The sequence below is a fragment of the Ruditapes philippinarum genome, unplaced genomic scaffold (assembly GCF_026571515.1).
Source record: "Ruditapes philippinarum isolate M1 unplaced genomic scaffold, ASM2657151v2 ctg1935_1_1_1_1, whole genome shotgun sequence".
NCBI classification, from domain to species: Eukaryota; Metazoa; Mollusca; class Bivalvia; order Venerida; family Veneridae; genus Ruditapes; species Ruditapes philippinarum.
The window spans coordinates 63,866-77,396 of NW_026855893.1; the positions used below are offsets into that span (position 1 = coordinate 63,866).

Consider the following 13,531-nt stretch of genomic DNA (forward strand, 5'->3'; position numbering starts at 1 on the left):
TCCTAAATGCATGACAATTTGTTGTTTTTTTCCAATTCCGCGCGTTTTCTATACGGATATAGTCACGTGTGTAGGGTAAATATCCGTTTAATGTCATCATTTAATCAGTTATTTAGGTACTTTATGCCTCACCTGTTTCCAGATTAATTTAGGTACAATAATTTTCTCGGAACGTTTAGTGATCTTATATAGGCTAAATATTTATCATGCCATTACTATGACAACTGCCTGATAAAGCCTGTCTGAGAACAGCAACCTTTCTCAGTCAGTGACTTCCCAGCAAACAAAAGACGTTGTACCAACGTTGTACTGACGTTAGACCCTGACGTTGGGTAAACGTTGGCAGAAGGTTGGATTTGAAAGTTTTTTAGACGTCAGAAACCGACGTCTATACAACGTCATAAAAATGACCTTTATCCAACCTTTTCTGACCTTAATCCAACCGTTTCTGACCATTATCTGACCATAATCCAACCTTTTCTGACCATTATTTGGACATAATCAAACCTTTTTCTGACCATAATCCAACCTTTTCTGACCATTATCTGACCATATGCCAACCTTATCTGACCAAATTTTCTAACCATGATTTAACCTCATTCAAAACTTTTGGAATATGATTTTTTTTTCATTTTAAAGCTCTTTAATAGGGTTAAAAATAAGCATTCTTATGATTTTAGCAATTTATTTTATACTCGGAATCACAAGTACAAAACAAGAAATGTGGTACTATATAACAAATGCAAGATTTACATAATATTTTTTGAAACTATTTAACTTGACGGTATGTACTTTAATAACGCTTCATGTATTAATTAAGCATGTTAAACAAAATCCTTCTTGAATATTAACACTGACATTTTATATAGCAAACATCCATGCATGTGTTTTTTCTTATATCACCACTGAACTGATCACTCTGAGTTTGGGATTTTTCAATCATCTATCCAACTCACTAAATGTATATTTGTCTTTGTATTTTATAACTGAATCTAGATCTGAATGTTAAATGGAACAATATTCTGAATATTTTGTTATAACTATAAATAGCAATGTTCATGTATCTTCATTAGTATTCTAGCTTCTTTCGTCCTCCTCCACTATGTCGATCTGGGGCATACTTTAAGCGTATCATTACCGTCTCCAACCTGAGATCTCATCACACTTTCTGAAATTAAAAAAAATAAAATAATCAGTTACAAGTGCAAGAAATAAATCACTTTTACATATTATAATTAAACGAAATTCTAACAAAACTCTCCAACTACTTAAAAAGATACATGCACTTATTATTTTTAATTTAGTTTAAACCATGTAGTTTCGTGTACCTACTGTATATATCTATTAATTTTGATAAAAATGGCTTCGTGAAGAATTTCATTATAAAATCAAGGGTAATAAGATCACTGTATTTTCTATAATATTTTGAAATATACCTGTCACAAAATCTTGGTAGGTTTTCATTTTTCTTTTCCTCTAAATATTTTCATCTTCCTCATGAACTTTTGACACATGTTGAATTATCATACTTTTCACAATCTGAAAGACGAAATATAATCGTTTTAGGATTTAACCATGTGGTGAAAGGATGTTTGTCTAATACAATAGGCAAAATCAAATTACTATTAATCTTAGTTAACTCATAAGCGCATGAAAAACTGATATAACAAATACCAAATTAATTCTACTCCCGCAAAAATTGATATTTTATATTCAAAGTACTTTGTACAAATGCTCATACAACATCAAAGAAATTCACATGTTACTGTCATTTTTATAGATATCATCTCTGCCCAGCATGATCTGGTCTGCTAAGTGTATATAGGACAGACTGGCTTAGTGTAAAAACGTTTTATGATACGAGCATACAACTTGTTGATAAGCAGGCTAATTAACAAACTATTACTTTTATTGATTTATACTGGGATGTACTATAACGGGATATGTCACTCGCACTTTCTTATCAGTGCCAATGTTGGTGTCCAATTGGAATCGATCGATCGATAAGCGCCGTGTTTAAACGCCGTAATCACGGTACATGCCGGGTTGATCGGATATATTCCGTGCATAAATTTTCCGGTGATTTTGGGAGGTGGGCAATCAAAATAGTAGGAAAAAAAGGTTGTTGGTTTCTTAAATACTTTTTTCATTGGATCAATTTTAAAAATATTAATATTAATAAATATGAAACAGATACAGAAAAGTAATTTACCATATTTAATTATGATATGAAAATTTACGTTTTGTAATTAAAATACGTTCAGAAATAACTTAATCATTAAATTTCAATTATAGCTTTAATTACATGGTTTATATTAATTATAGAATATAATTATGTCAAATGTGTCAATAAACATAGAAACTATTTCGTATTGGGACTTATTATTTATGTAATTAAAGTGTACAGCTGCTATAAACATGTTTATAACATGTAATAATTTTTTGGTTTAATAAAATGTCTGACCTTTGTTTTATTCATGTTTGTTTTCAACATGGCCTTTGATAATCTTTGATGTTTAAACATATTTTTCACATATATTTGTAATTATGTTCTTATTTAGCTTTAATCTTCATTTTTGAATAGATTGTTTTCTTACTTCACACAATAATGCCCTTTTAAAATATATGCTATTGAATGACAGTTTTAATTATAAATTTTTCATAAAAAGATAACATTTAAGATGCAATGTTCATATATGAAATTTATACATACTGATACACTGCAATATGGCATATGGAAAATCGGATTTTGTTCTCTTTGAGGATATTGATTTAGATTTTTTTCTTGGTGAATTTACAGCTAGTGAATATGAAAATTCTGATGATGAGGATAAGATAAGTGTAAAATCTAAAGATGATAAAAGAAAAACTTATGTATGTGATCAGTCTGATAAGTCATACAATTCTGTATCGGGTATAAGAGGACATTTAAGGAATAAACATGGAGTTAAGAATGTTAAAGTTTAGAAAAACTTTTTTTATGCAATGTTTCTTACTGTGGTCTTTTTCAATTGTAAATAGTATAACAACTAAGATTCATATTTGCAATGGCCACGTCATACTGGTCATGAACCTGCATACCCATTGTTGAGTTCCAGCTTCGACCCATTTGTCATGTGACATTTCTGTATGTATATATATGCATCAGACCAGTGGACAATATATCTGTGATTTTTTATACTGAACCACTGACTTATTAAAATTCTTTTACTCGTTTATTAAAAGACTAGGCAGCATGAAGGACTACCTAGTTGATAAAAAAACACTTTATCAATATATTACACATTACAATTTTTTTTAAAATATTTATTTCATCTTATGAATATTAGCTGTACAAATGTAAACATAATTGGAATACAAATACAAAAAATATTGTGAAATGAACAAAGAAATACTTGACACATTGAAATCGGCACTTATAATCTACATAAATTACCAAAAAGAAGTCAAAATGTGCATGAATGGCCCCTACTGCGTTAGTAGCGCAGTATAATATGGTGATAAATACTGCAATATACAGTCATTAATTGCACATAAGATATAAATTATCACTTGAATCTTTGATCTGTTTACTTTTTCTTAAAGCTTAGTATGTTTTTTTCCAAGTGTAATTTCTTTGAAATATTTTGGGTAATCTGGAGGCATGCGGCTTTGAAAAAATGTTTCATCAGATATATGAATGCACAAGTAGGTCCAACTTCATTTTCTCTGTGACACGAATACATATTTTAATCCTTCAATCTGAATCGACAAATTCATGGTATCTTTTGTGACCTTACACTCAGTATCTTGTTCATCATTACTGGTATTCTTAAGCAAAAAGAAATTTGTGAAGAAAGCATCTGATGGAAAGTTTTCAATCTTCGATAAACCTGCAATTGAGATTGAAATAATATTATACAAAAAATAAGGAAATAAAAGACTTTAAAAGTGCAAATAACAATTGACACCATGACAGGATATCATTCATGATATCCAATGACACAGCTAAGGAATCTACAATTTTTAATAAAGATGTTTTTTTTTTTCTCATTCAGATAACAAATTATGGTTTTCAAAAATTAAAAGAAACCCTATACCTATTTCTAAAACATTATTTTATCTACTTTTTAAATATCAAACGACTTAACTGCAAATTCGTCAATTTATGGTTTGGACTCAGATTTCACCAAAAAATTGTTGAAATTTGACACAGCGTAATGAAAAATCCTACAAGATAATTGATCCAATTTTACTTTCTTGCTATAGATATGTTTATGTTTTACTAAAAAAATACTAACATGGGACAAATTTAATTAACATATAACGTTCATTTACGGGACAAAAAATGTACATCACGTTTGCATTCCGCCATTTTATTTTTCGGATTTTTGTCACAGTTTATAAAATTTGAACCCGTAAAATTTAATTTTATCTCACTAAAATTCCATAATCTTAACGTTAAACCAAAGATATTTAAAGGATCTATCAAAATATTCTGTCCGTTTTCTTGTAATTTACTTATTTAAACGAAGTTTTGCAGACAAAAATTACCCTTTCACGGCGATCAACACAAAACATCAGTTCGATTGAATTTTTTATTCTTTCAACAGACACAGTTTTTCACATTAGATACTTTATACACCATGTTAAAAATACATCGGATCAATGTCATGATACTTACAGAATTATTTCATTTACTTTCTGGGGACTTCAACCCCATTAAGTAAACATACCGATCGATTTTCTGACCGAACATTTCCTCCGCTTTGAACTAAAATTGTAAAATGGCGGCGCTGATTCCTGATTGGACGAAAACATAAGGAGCGATAATCTCTGTGTTTCCCGTCCCCGTATCGTATGTTCCAGATTTATAACTATATATGATAATGTTTTTTCTGATTGATAATATGTTGTTTGATTACATTAATAAAAAGATAGCTAGTCAAATACTATGTCCTTTCAGATATATCTTACAAAAGTCGTATCATTTACATGTATCAAATGCCATGAATCATTATCATAATATAAGAAACACATGGTATGCTTACAGTATGGGTAAAGTACTACAATTAACAACGAGTAGTTTAACAACTACACAGATATCAAAATCAAACTGCATCTGATACATGTGTAAATGACTGGCCCCTCATATTAGTGAAATTCATGTTGATAAGAAATAAGAGGAAATTTTATTTACCAGCATTTGAATAATAAGAGTCTTACGTACTGCATTTAACTTTTTATTGATTTCAATTGCTAGGATATTTCCTACCATTGATAGTGCATTTATTTGGCATGGCGATATAGTGTGGGAAAAATGATCCGATTATACAGACTGTTCTATAGCAAATGATAAAGTGTTCTTACGTGGAAACAAAAATATTTATCTCGCGAAATCACGTGACATTAAGTTTTACCAGTCAAACATTTCAATGATCAAATAACCATCGAATCCATGCAAACATGCGGTAAATTAGCATTGAAAAACAATATATAATGTTTGCCTACCTTTTTCTTTTGTTTGGAATACACAACTTTGTCTGTCAACCCGTCGTTTTTTGTCCGCCAATACAATTGAATTTCAAATCCGATAAGTCGCAAATTCGAATTTACTAAATTATTTACCACTATAAAATGAAGCCCTCAAAAATGATAACAACTTCATTGTAAATTATATAAACACTTCTTAGACTAATTCGAGGAGATAAGATATTATTTAAACGAAAATAGAGCAAATATATTTCATACTGATCTGCGACTATCCGTTTACAGAGCGCCACCTATCGAATATCGTACGTTAGCCACCCACGTGATACTGTTGTTTTGATGGAGAAAATAAATATATAATGTTCCCTTTCTAAACTTAAACTTAAAATTCTCGCTGTTTATGCTTTCATTTATATATATATTGGTTTCATAAATTAAATTTACCTATTGTCAGATTACCGACCAAAACGCGACGTCGAGTCGACGTCAAAATGCAACGTCTGTTAGACGTCGAGGATTCAACGTCGATTTAACGTTGTATGAAGGTCACCGACGTCGCGACCAAAATTCAACGTTGATCCAACGTTGGGTCAACGTCGGGTGTTTGCTGGGTTGAGAACACTATGTTCCTACGCCAGATCAGCACTGATGATGTTTATTGTTGGTATTGTTTAATTGACTTTGCTGAATATTTATGATAATACACATTAAATAAATTGTTAAAGCAAATTGTACCAATTTGTGTTGTGTTATAAAATTATTGGTAAAAACCCTCGGACTACTTTTTTGGCGTATAACCCTCTTGTGGTTACCGTACTTTCAGAAATTAGCGCCCCGAATTAAAAAAAATAAGATGCAAAATCATAATAGAGGCATGATAAAAAGAATAACAGGTTACTGTCTTTTGAGAAAGGGATTTCTCAGACTCGGCTAGATATGGTCCGGAAGTGGCTCGGCAAGCCTCGCCCCTTCCAGGACCATATCTAACCTCGTCTGAGAAACCCTTTCTCAAAAGACAGTAACCTGTTATTCTCTATATCTGTATATAGCTAATTGATTAAGTAAGCCCAAACACCCAAACCAAAATTCTTTCGTCCCAGACATAGACATTCCGTGCGCTATATTGTATTTTTTTACGACGTCTGAACTAAGCTACATTTGTATCAAAAAAGCATTAAAGAGGTTTTTACTATGTTTTTTTGACATGACGGGACTAGAAATAATTTTTCGTGATAAGTGTTGCATTTGATGTAGATCTACGCTAAAAACTTGTGTGCAAAATTTCAGATTTTTCACCCACTCCGTTTCTTTTACCTAGAATAACTATTGTTATTGTGAAATTGTTGTAAACGCTTTTCAGTCATATTTGGCTAAGAATGGCACAAAAATTAGTTTTTCAATTTATTTCCAAGTGTAGTTTTTTGCTTATTTCTGTTTTAAGTGCCCAGGTGATCGATGTAAAGAAAATCAAATTTTATGGTTTTTTTCGGCTAAAGTTCCATTATGCTTACTGCATGAATTTGCAGTGAGTAAGTTCGCATGAGCAACGATATAAAAACCGCGAGAACAGCTATCTGAATCGGAGCATCTCGGCTAAAATCAATTATATCCGAAGTTTGCCGGAAAATGTCAAATGTACTTCAAATTTTGGCTTGTACTTGTTGAAAATAATAGTAGGGGAAAAAGGCTTTAAAAATAACGTTTTATGTAAATTAAAAAAAATCACCACCCTCGAAATGGCCTTTTGTACAACTTGTGTTGCTTAGCATGCATTTCTTTTTTAAATTTTATTTATTCATTTTTTTTTCTGTTGTTGTTGTTGTTGTCGTTAAAAGTCGTAACATATTCACAACACATATTTGTATTCTTGTTGTTGTTAATATTAAAAAACAACAACTAACTTACCTTCTTTTAAGCATGAAAAAACACGCAGCATTCAAGTATATATATTCGATTGAGACCAAGTACCTCTTTTGTCGTAATTAATGATTCTTTCAAGAAAGCAACAATTCACTTAATGCCGGTAAACGAAAGATATGCGATTTTTATTTCTTTATTTATAATGTTTATTTGCATGGATACACTTTATTTATACATATGTCAAAACAATAGTTATGGAGAAATGCATACTGAAACGCCCCGCGTTTGATAGATAAGAAAATTGACAAAGATAAATAAACATTGAAACCAATGCCGACGTTAATATTGAAGTACTTGTAGTCCAAAATGCAATTTACAATCACATCTTATCATACAGTGCACTGAATCTTGTTCGAATTTATGACCGCGTATCGTACTTAATGTATTTATTATGCATGCTATGTAAAAGCAACTTGATCGCTTTTTTAAAATACGTATATCAGTATAAAAGATTACACTCAATTACACCGCGTTATCATATATTGTTAAACATTTCAGTAATTTCAAATATATAAGATATTATATGCAGTTTGTAGAAAGTTTGATCAAATACCGTTTAGGCCTCTTAAGTTCGAAATGTATGTAAGTAGGTCATACGAGGAAAGGCCGGTGTTTATTCAATTTAACCTACATTATCATTACAAAATGGGTTTCCTTAAAGGCCCATTATGCCTCAGAAATTTTATCATTTTTATTTCTTTGCTACCTGTACGACACCTAACTGCCATACAGCACTACTGTCTTCAGTTGTTACATACTAACATACTACTTGAAACATTAGTAAACACATATTTGACAATTTTCTAAAGAATTAGAAATTATGAATTTCTGTGGCATAATGTGCCTTTAAGTAAATAATTCACCACTAGTTTAGTTTATACAAATTTGTTTTAGTTCGACTGTGTTGAAAGCTATAAGCAGATTGAAATACTCTAAAATCCATTCCTAGAACCAACCAGTACTTAGCAATACATGTAAAATTTCTTGACATGGTATGAACCCGCGCGGTCAGCATTCCATAGAATACTAGTCCGACGCGTTAACCACTCAGGCACGCCGCCACTACTCTTTCATACTAGACTAAACAATATTTAAGATTTGCTAAATATGTTCACATTTCGCTGTGCTAGAATTAAGCCCTTTGCAGAAGTGCTGTGAGGACCCGACGCTTTACCGGTTGATGGCTTATGTAGGTCACTGATACCACAAATTAGCGTTTAGTGAGTAGAAGATCAATATAAGATGATATGTGTGTCAAGTGCTTGATAAATATCTTGACAAATATAAGGTCATTTATCTCCGATAATACTAACTGATAGAATGGGAACTTTTGCGGCATAACATAGTTTGAAAAGATCGTATATAATGAAAATGGCGCGATATCTAATTTCATACATGGATTTTGTTACACATAATAAAGTGCTCTCTTTGCAGATAAGTCCATTTTATGATCCAAAATAAATTTAAAGGCTCATTGAGCTACAATCTTGCTCATAAATTCATTATTTAATTAGAAGAGAACACATCGTTGCCCTTTCTAATTTTAGAAAGAAAGATGTACACATTTCTGACGGTTATTGTTTTTTTAAAGGCCCAAGACGCATCAGAAATATTTTTTTTTGTTATTTGTCGAAAACTTTTATATCTGGTGTTTTCTAAAAAGTTACTCATCGGCCGATTACCTGATTCTGTTCTCATTTGGCAATCTTTGGCAATTCGTACAATTATAATGATTAAGTATATTGTATAGAAGTCAAAATACTACTTTGTCAGAGTTAAAAAGAAACAAGAAAAAATATCGAAAAAACATTGCATGCATGCATAGTCAACGTTATGTAAAAAAAATAAATATAGAAAGGCCGTTGTCTTAATAGTTGTAGAGGGCGGGTCCTTTTTAGTAATTTTAATTGACATGTTTGTAACATGAAGTGTTTTTGTAACCTCTTGTTTAAAATATTCTAGATAACGTCAAAAGTACAACATCAATTAGTCACCAACTATAGGAGTAAAATGTCGACTATAATTAGATGTTTTGTACATAATTAATAATGAAAACAATACCATTGTTTTAATGTTACTTTAATGTTTCTTTCTGACAGTTGAGACGCGTTGGCTTTATTTCGGCACGACGTTTATGGTTGCTAAAAATAACTGAAAATGAACGCGGGCATGATTAATATGTTAATGAGTGTTATTAATATAATACTGTTTTCTATTGGTCCAAAATAATAAAAGTCCGCACGATCAATTACAAAGTGCGAAACCGAGAACAAAAAGTTCGCACGTTCCGTAGCAAATTCGAAGAATAATTCCAAAAGACTGAATCATATAATTTTTATTGTGTTAAAATACCGTATGCTGAAATGTACAAGACTTCATGAAAATCTGTTTATAAAGTAAATTTTAAGGAAATATAAAAATTGACCCTGGCCTTCATATCAGGGCTGGTAAATGTCACAACGTTGCATTGCCTGTTGGAACTCATCCGGGATTTTAGTTTGATTTCATGCGACTTATTTAGTCTTTCAGTTAGCTTATACGAAACTTAGACTCTTAAAATTATTTTCCGTTATACCGAGTTTGTTCCTATTTCTCTACCTTAAATTCCGCATTTTTTTGTTGTTGTCTTTCTTCCTCAGTGTTAATGAAATCGACGTTTGGTAATTGACCATATTAGACTTCATACTAGTATACTACATGTATGTTAATTATTTGAGAAGCAAAAAAATGCTTTTTAGCTAAAATGACTTACATAAAACGCGTTCTTAACTAATACAGGATCTTTATTTTGTACCAAAAGTTTACATGAACTAATTGCGAGATTACGTACAATTAGCGACAATAAACAAACCTAAGTATGACATTATATGCCTTATTTACAAAAACAAATAAATGTATGCATGACCATAATAAATTCAGGGATCAAATTTATCTTATGAACAGATGACCTTTTTATAGTTTGACCTAAAGGAGGTCAAACGTAGTTATCAAATGTAAGTATATTATAGATACAATAGTTAGTATTTATAACCAGCAGTATGGTCACGTGTCAGAATTGTTACATGTATGTATACATTTACTTGATTGAAATATCAGAATAGACAATGGCATATGCATGCACACAAAAAAGTCATTTTTGATATTCAGTTTATGTTCCAGTTAACTTAAATTCAATTTGTCGTAGAATAAAAATGATATGAAAAAAGGTAAATTTTAAGCCTCAAAATTATCGAATATAGGCAACAAATTTATTTTGGTAATACATGTACACAAGATTAGGTTTAATGGTTATCTTGATTTACTTAATGATTTTATGAATGATGAAAATACACCTTTTTAAAGAACGTGATTAAATTACTTTTATAAAGAAGAAACCCAGTATTTAACTCTGGCGTTTTACAATAAAAGGGTATTTAATTTATTCAGTTTTGCTTTCCATTAACAGAAAGGTATATCATGTTCGTTTCCCATGTTTCGTTTCTTGCTTTATTAAATACCTGTACATTAGCGTGACATTAGAACATATAAAAGTGCATTTAATTACATGTACAAGGTAAAACTAAATCACGAATTAGGTCAATCTTAACGTTGAAAAACGTTGCTTTTTTGCCATTACTAGTGTTTTATATATTGAAATTAAAGCGACATGCCTTCAAACGAGTAAAATTGTACCCGAAAAATCGGAATCTCATGTTTATATACTTTAACAAATATAGGTACCAATATTCAAATAAACCTGAAACTTTGAATGCATAATAGGGGAGGGGGTGGGGGGGGGGGTAAAGGGAATTTAGGTATTTTATGGATAGTTATAGTACCGTTGGTTGGCATCACATTCATGATATTGAATGAATTTTGTACATTGATGCATTCATACACTTTATTTATATAAATCATATTTATTTCAAATCATCATTAAAGGACACTCGTGCTTTTTCTGTATGTTTTAAATCCATATATGTACAAATATAATACATGGTATTGGGAATAGAAATACGTCAGTGTTTGAAAAACGTCAGTGTTTGAAAAAGAGAGTGTGGTGGTTTTTGTTCACTCGTACAAGGAAAATATTTTCTGAAGTATGTTGCCGTCCGGGTTACTGTGTATATATTGTATAAAAAAATAGGTCAGATCGGTTCATTTAAACTCATTTAATCGATAAGGTGGTCATTTATTAGGATGATGATTTCGTCTATGTGGGAAACATTAAGAGATTTAAACTATGGGAATAAGGTTGAAGTTAAGCATCGGTCTCACTTACTCCCGGCAGAGCCCAGGACCATCCCGATAAGTTACCGGGATGATCCGGGACGAAATTATTGTTGCGGTCACACTTACCCCGGCAGCACTACGGTTGTTCCCTACTAACCACCCAGGATGCGCTCCGGATCATCCAGGCAGAGCCCAGGTGAAGCTATGGTTCATGCCGGTGCTTCCCCGGTCGTTCCCGGATGACGCCGGAAGAGCCCCGGTTGACCCAGGCAGAGCCCCGGTCGATCCAGGCAGACCCCCGGCAGAGCCCAGGACGATCCAGGCAGAGCCCCGGTAGAACCCCGGTGGATTTAAAACGCCCGAAAATGATAACATTGATACATAACTTTTATTTAATATACAGTAATAACTATTGTTCCAGAATATTAATTCATGATGATTTTCTGAAAAATCCTTATGCCATACTGGATAGAAGGGAAATGGGAAGGGTTTTTAATACAAACAAGTGCAGTCATCGCAAATTGTCGTTATTCTTTTGAAATGATCCGGGCTTTGCCGGGGCTCTACCGGGATCAACCGTAGCTGTACCTTTTTCCTCCGGGGCTCTGCCTGTAATTACCGGGGCTCTGCCGGCATGTACCGGGGCTCTACCGTAGCTGAACCGTAGCTCTACCGGCTATATCATACCCCGGATCATCCCTGGTTTGTGCCGGCAGAGCTACGGTGCTTTCCCGGTATAACCCCGGTCGTTCCCGGCATAGCTAAGGATGAAGCCGGCAAAGCTATACCTTCCCGGATCATCCCGGACCACCCCGGTGATATTAAATATTTTATTCCATCCGGGGTCGAATGCCGGATGTTCCCGGATCATCCTGGATCATCCAGGACGTTGCCGGCAGAGTTACGGATGTACCCCGGTTGTTCCCGGTCGTACCCCGGTCGTTCCCGGATCACCCCGCACGTCTACCGGGGCTCTACCGGGGCTCTGCCGGGATGTAAGTGAGACTGTAGCTTTATGTAGAGCAAAAACTGATGATCGACTAGATCAAACATGCATTGTACATGTATACATGTATAGTGCGTTCTCTAAAAAAAATGTTTATTTATAACAGATGTTGACACATGCTACATGAATTCCTTTTTTTAAGGAAAAAAGCACAATTAACCCGGATCTGTATTATTTAATCGTTTGTCTGATTTATCGTTAGTCTATTGTTGTATATATATACTCGTATAAACAAAGCACATGTGTATAAATAAACTATTACATAAAATTGGCATACTGCATTTATTCCAAAAACATGCAGCTCTAAATCCTGTTTACTTTTTTACACAACACGTACCCAAACCGGATAACTCTGTTTATATCATACATAATGATAACTTATTCTTTTCTAAGTATAACTGACCACAGAGTTAATTGTGATGTCCTTGACAACTTCTTAACTGTGAAGATTTTTACGTAACGGATGTTACAATACTCGTAAACAGATTTCTAAAGAATAAAAGTCATAATACAGTTTGCGGAAAGTATTTAGATTATATTCGTCAGAATGATCACTGGTGACAACAGCTATTCAACTTTAATTTCCGTTTCTAAATTACATACGGAAATCACAAATCAAGAAGACGTATTTGCATTATGAATTGTGTGAAACTGATCAGTAACGGGAAATATTGGTATGAAGTACCCTAAAGACCAATTTTATGCACTTTTATGATATCAGATAACGTTCAACCACTGCAGAACGACCTGCTCTGGAGAGCAACCACCCGTTATAATATTACCCCAAAGTAACACTTGAATATATATCCAACGTCTCTAGCACACAGATCAATGTCTTTCAAATAGAAAATGAGCCGCGTCACGACATGACAAAACCAACGTAATGCGTTTGCGACCAGCATGGATCCAGACCAGTCTGCGCGT

The 13,531-nt window shown here is 32.8% G+C and overlaps 1 long non-coding RNA gene across 1 annotated transcript; it reads right to left on the minus strand.

Moving 5' to 3' along the window:
• Positions 1-430: 430 nt before the first annotated feature.
• Positions 431-5,943, minus strand: LOC132744730 (uncharacterized). The gene is made up of 3 exons (XR_009627743.1): positions 5,491-5,943; positions 1,437-1,539; positions 431-1,168 (listed from the first exon to the last, which is right to left on the minus strand). It is a non-coding gene; the product is annotated as an uncharacterized LOC132744730 (long non-coding RNA).
• Between the last annotated feature and the right edge of the window lie 7,588 nt (positions 5,944-13,531).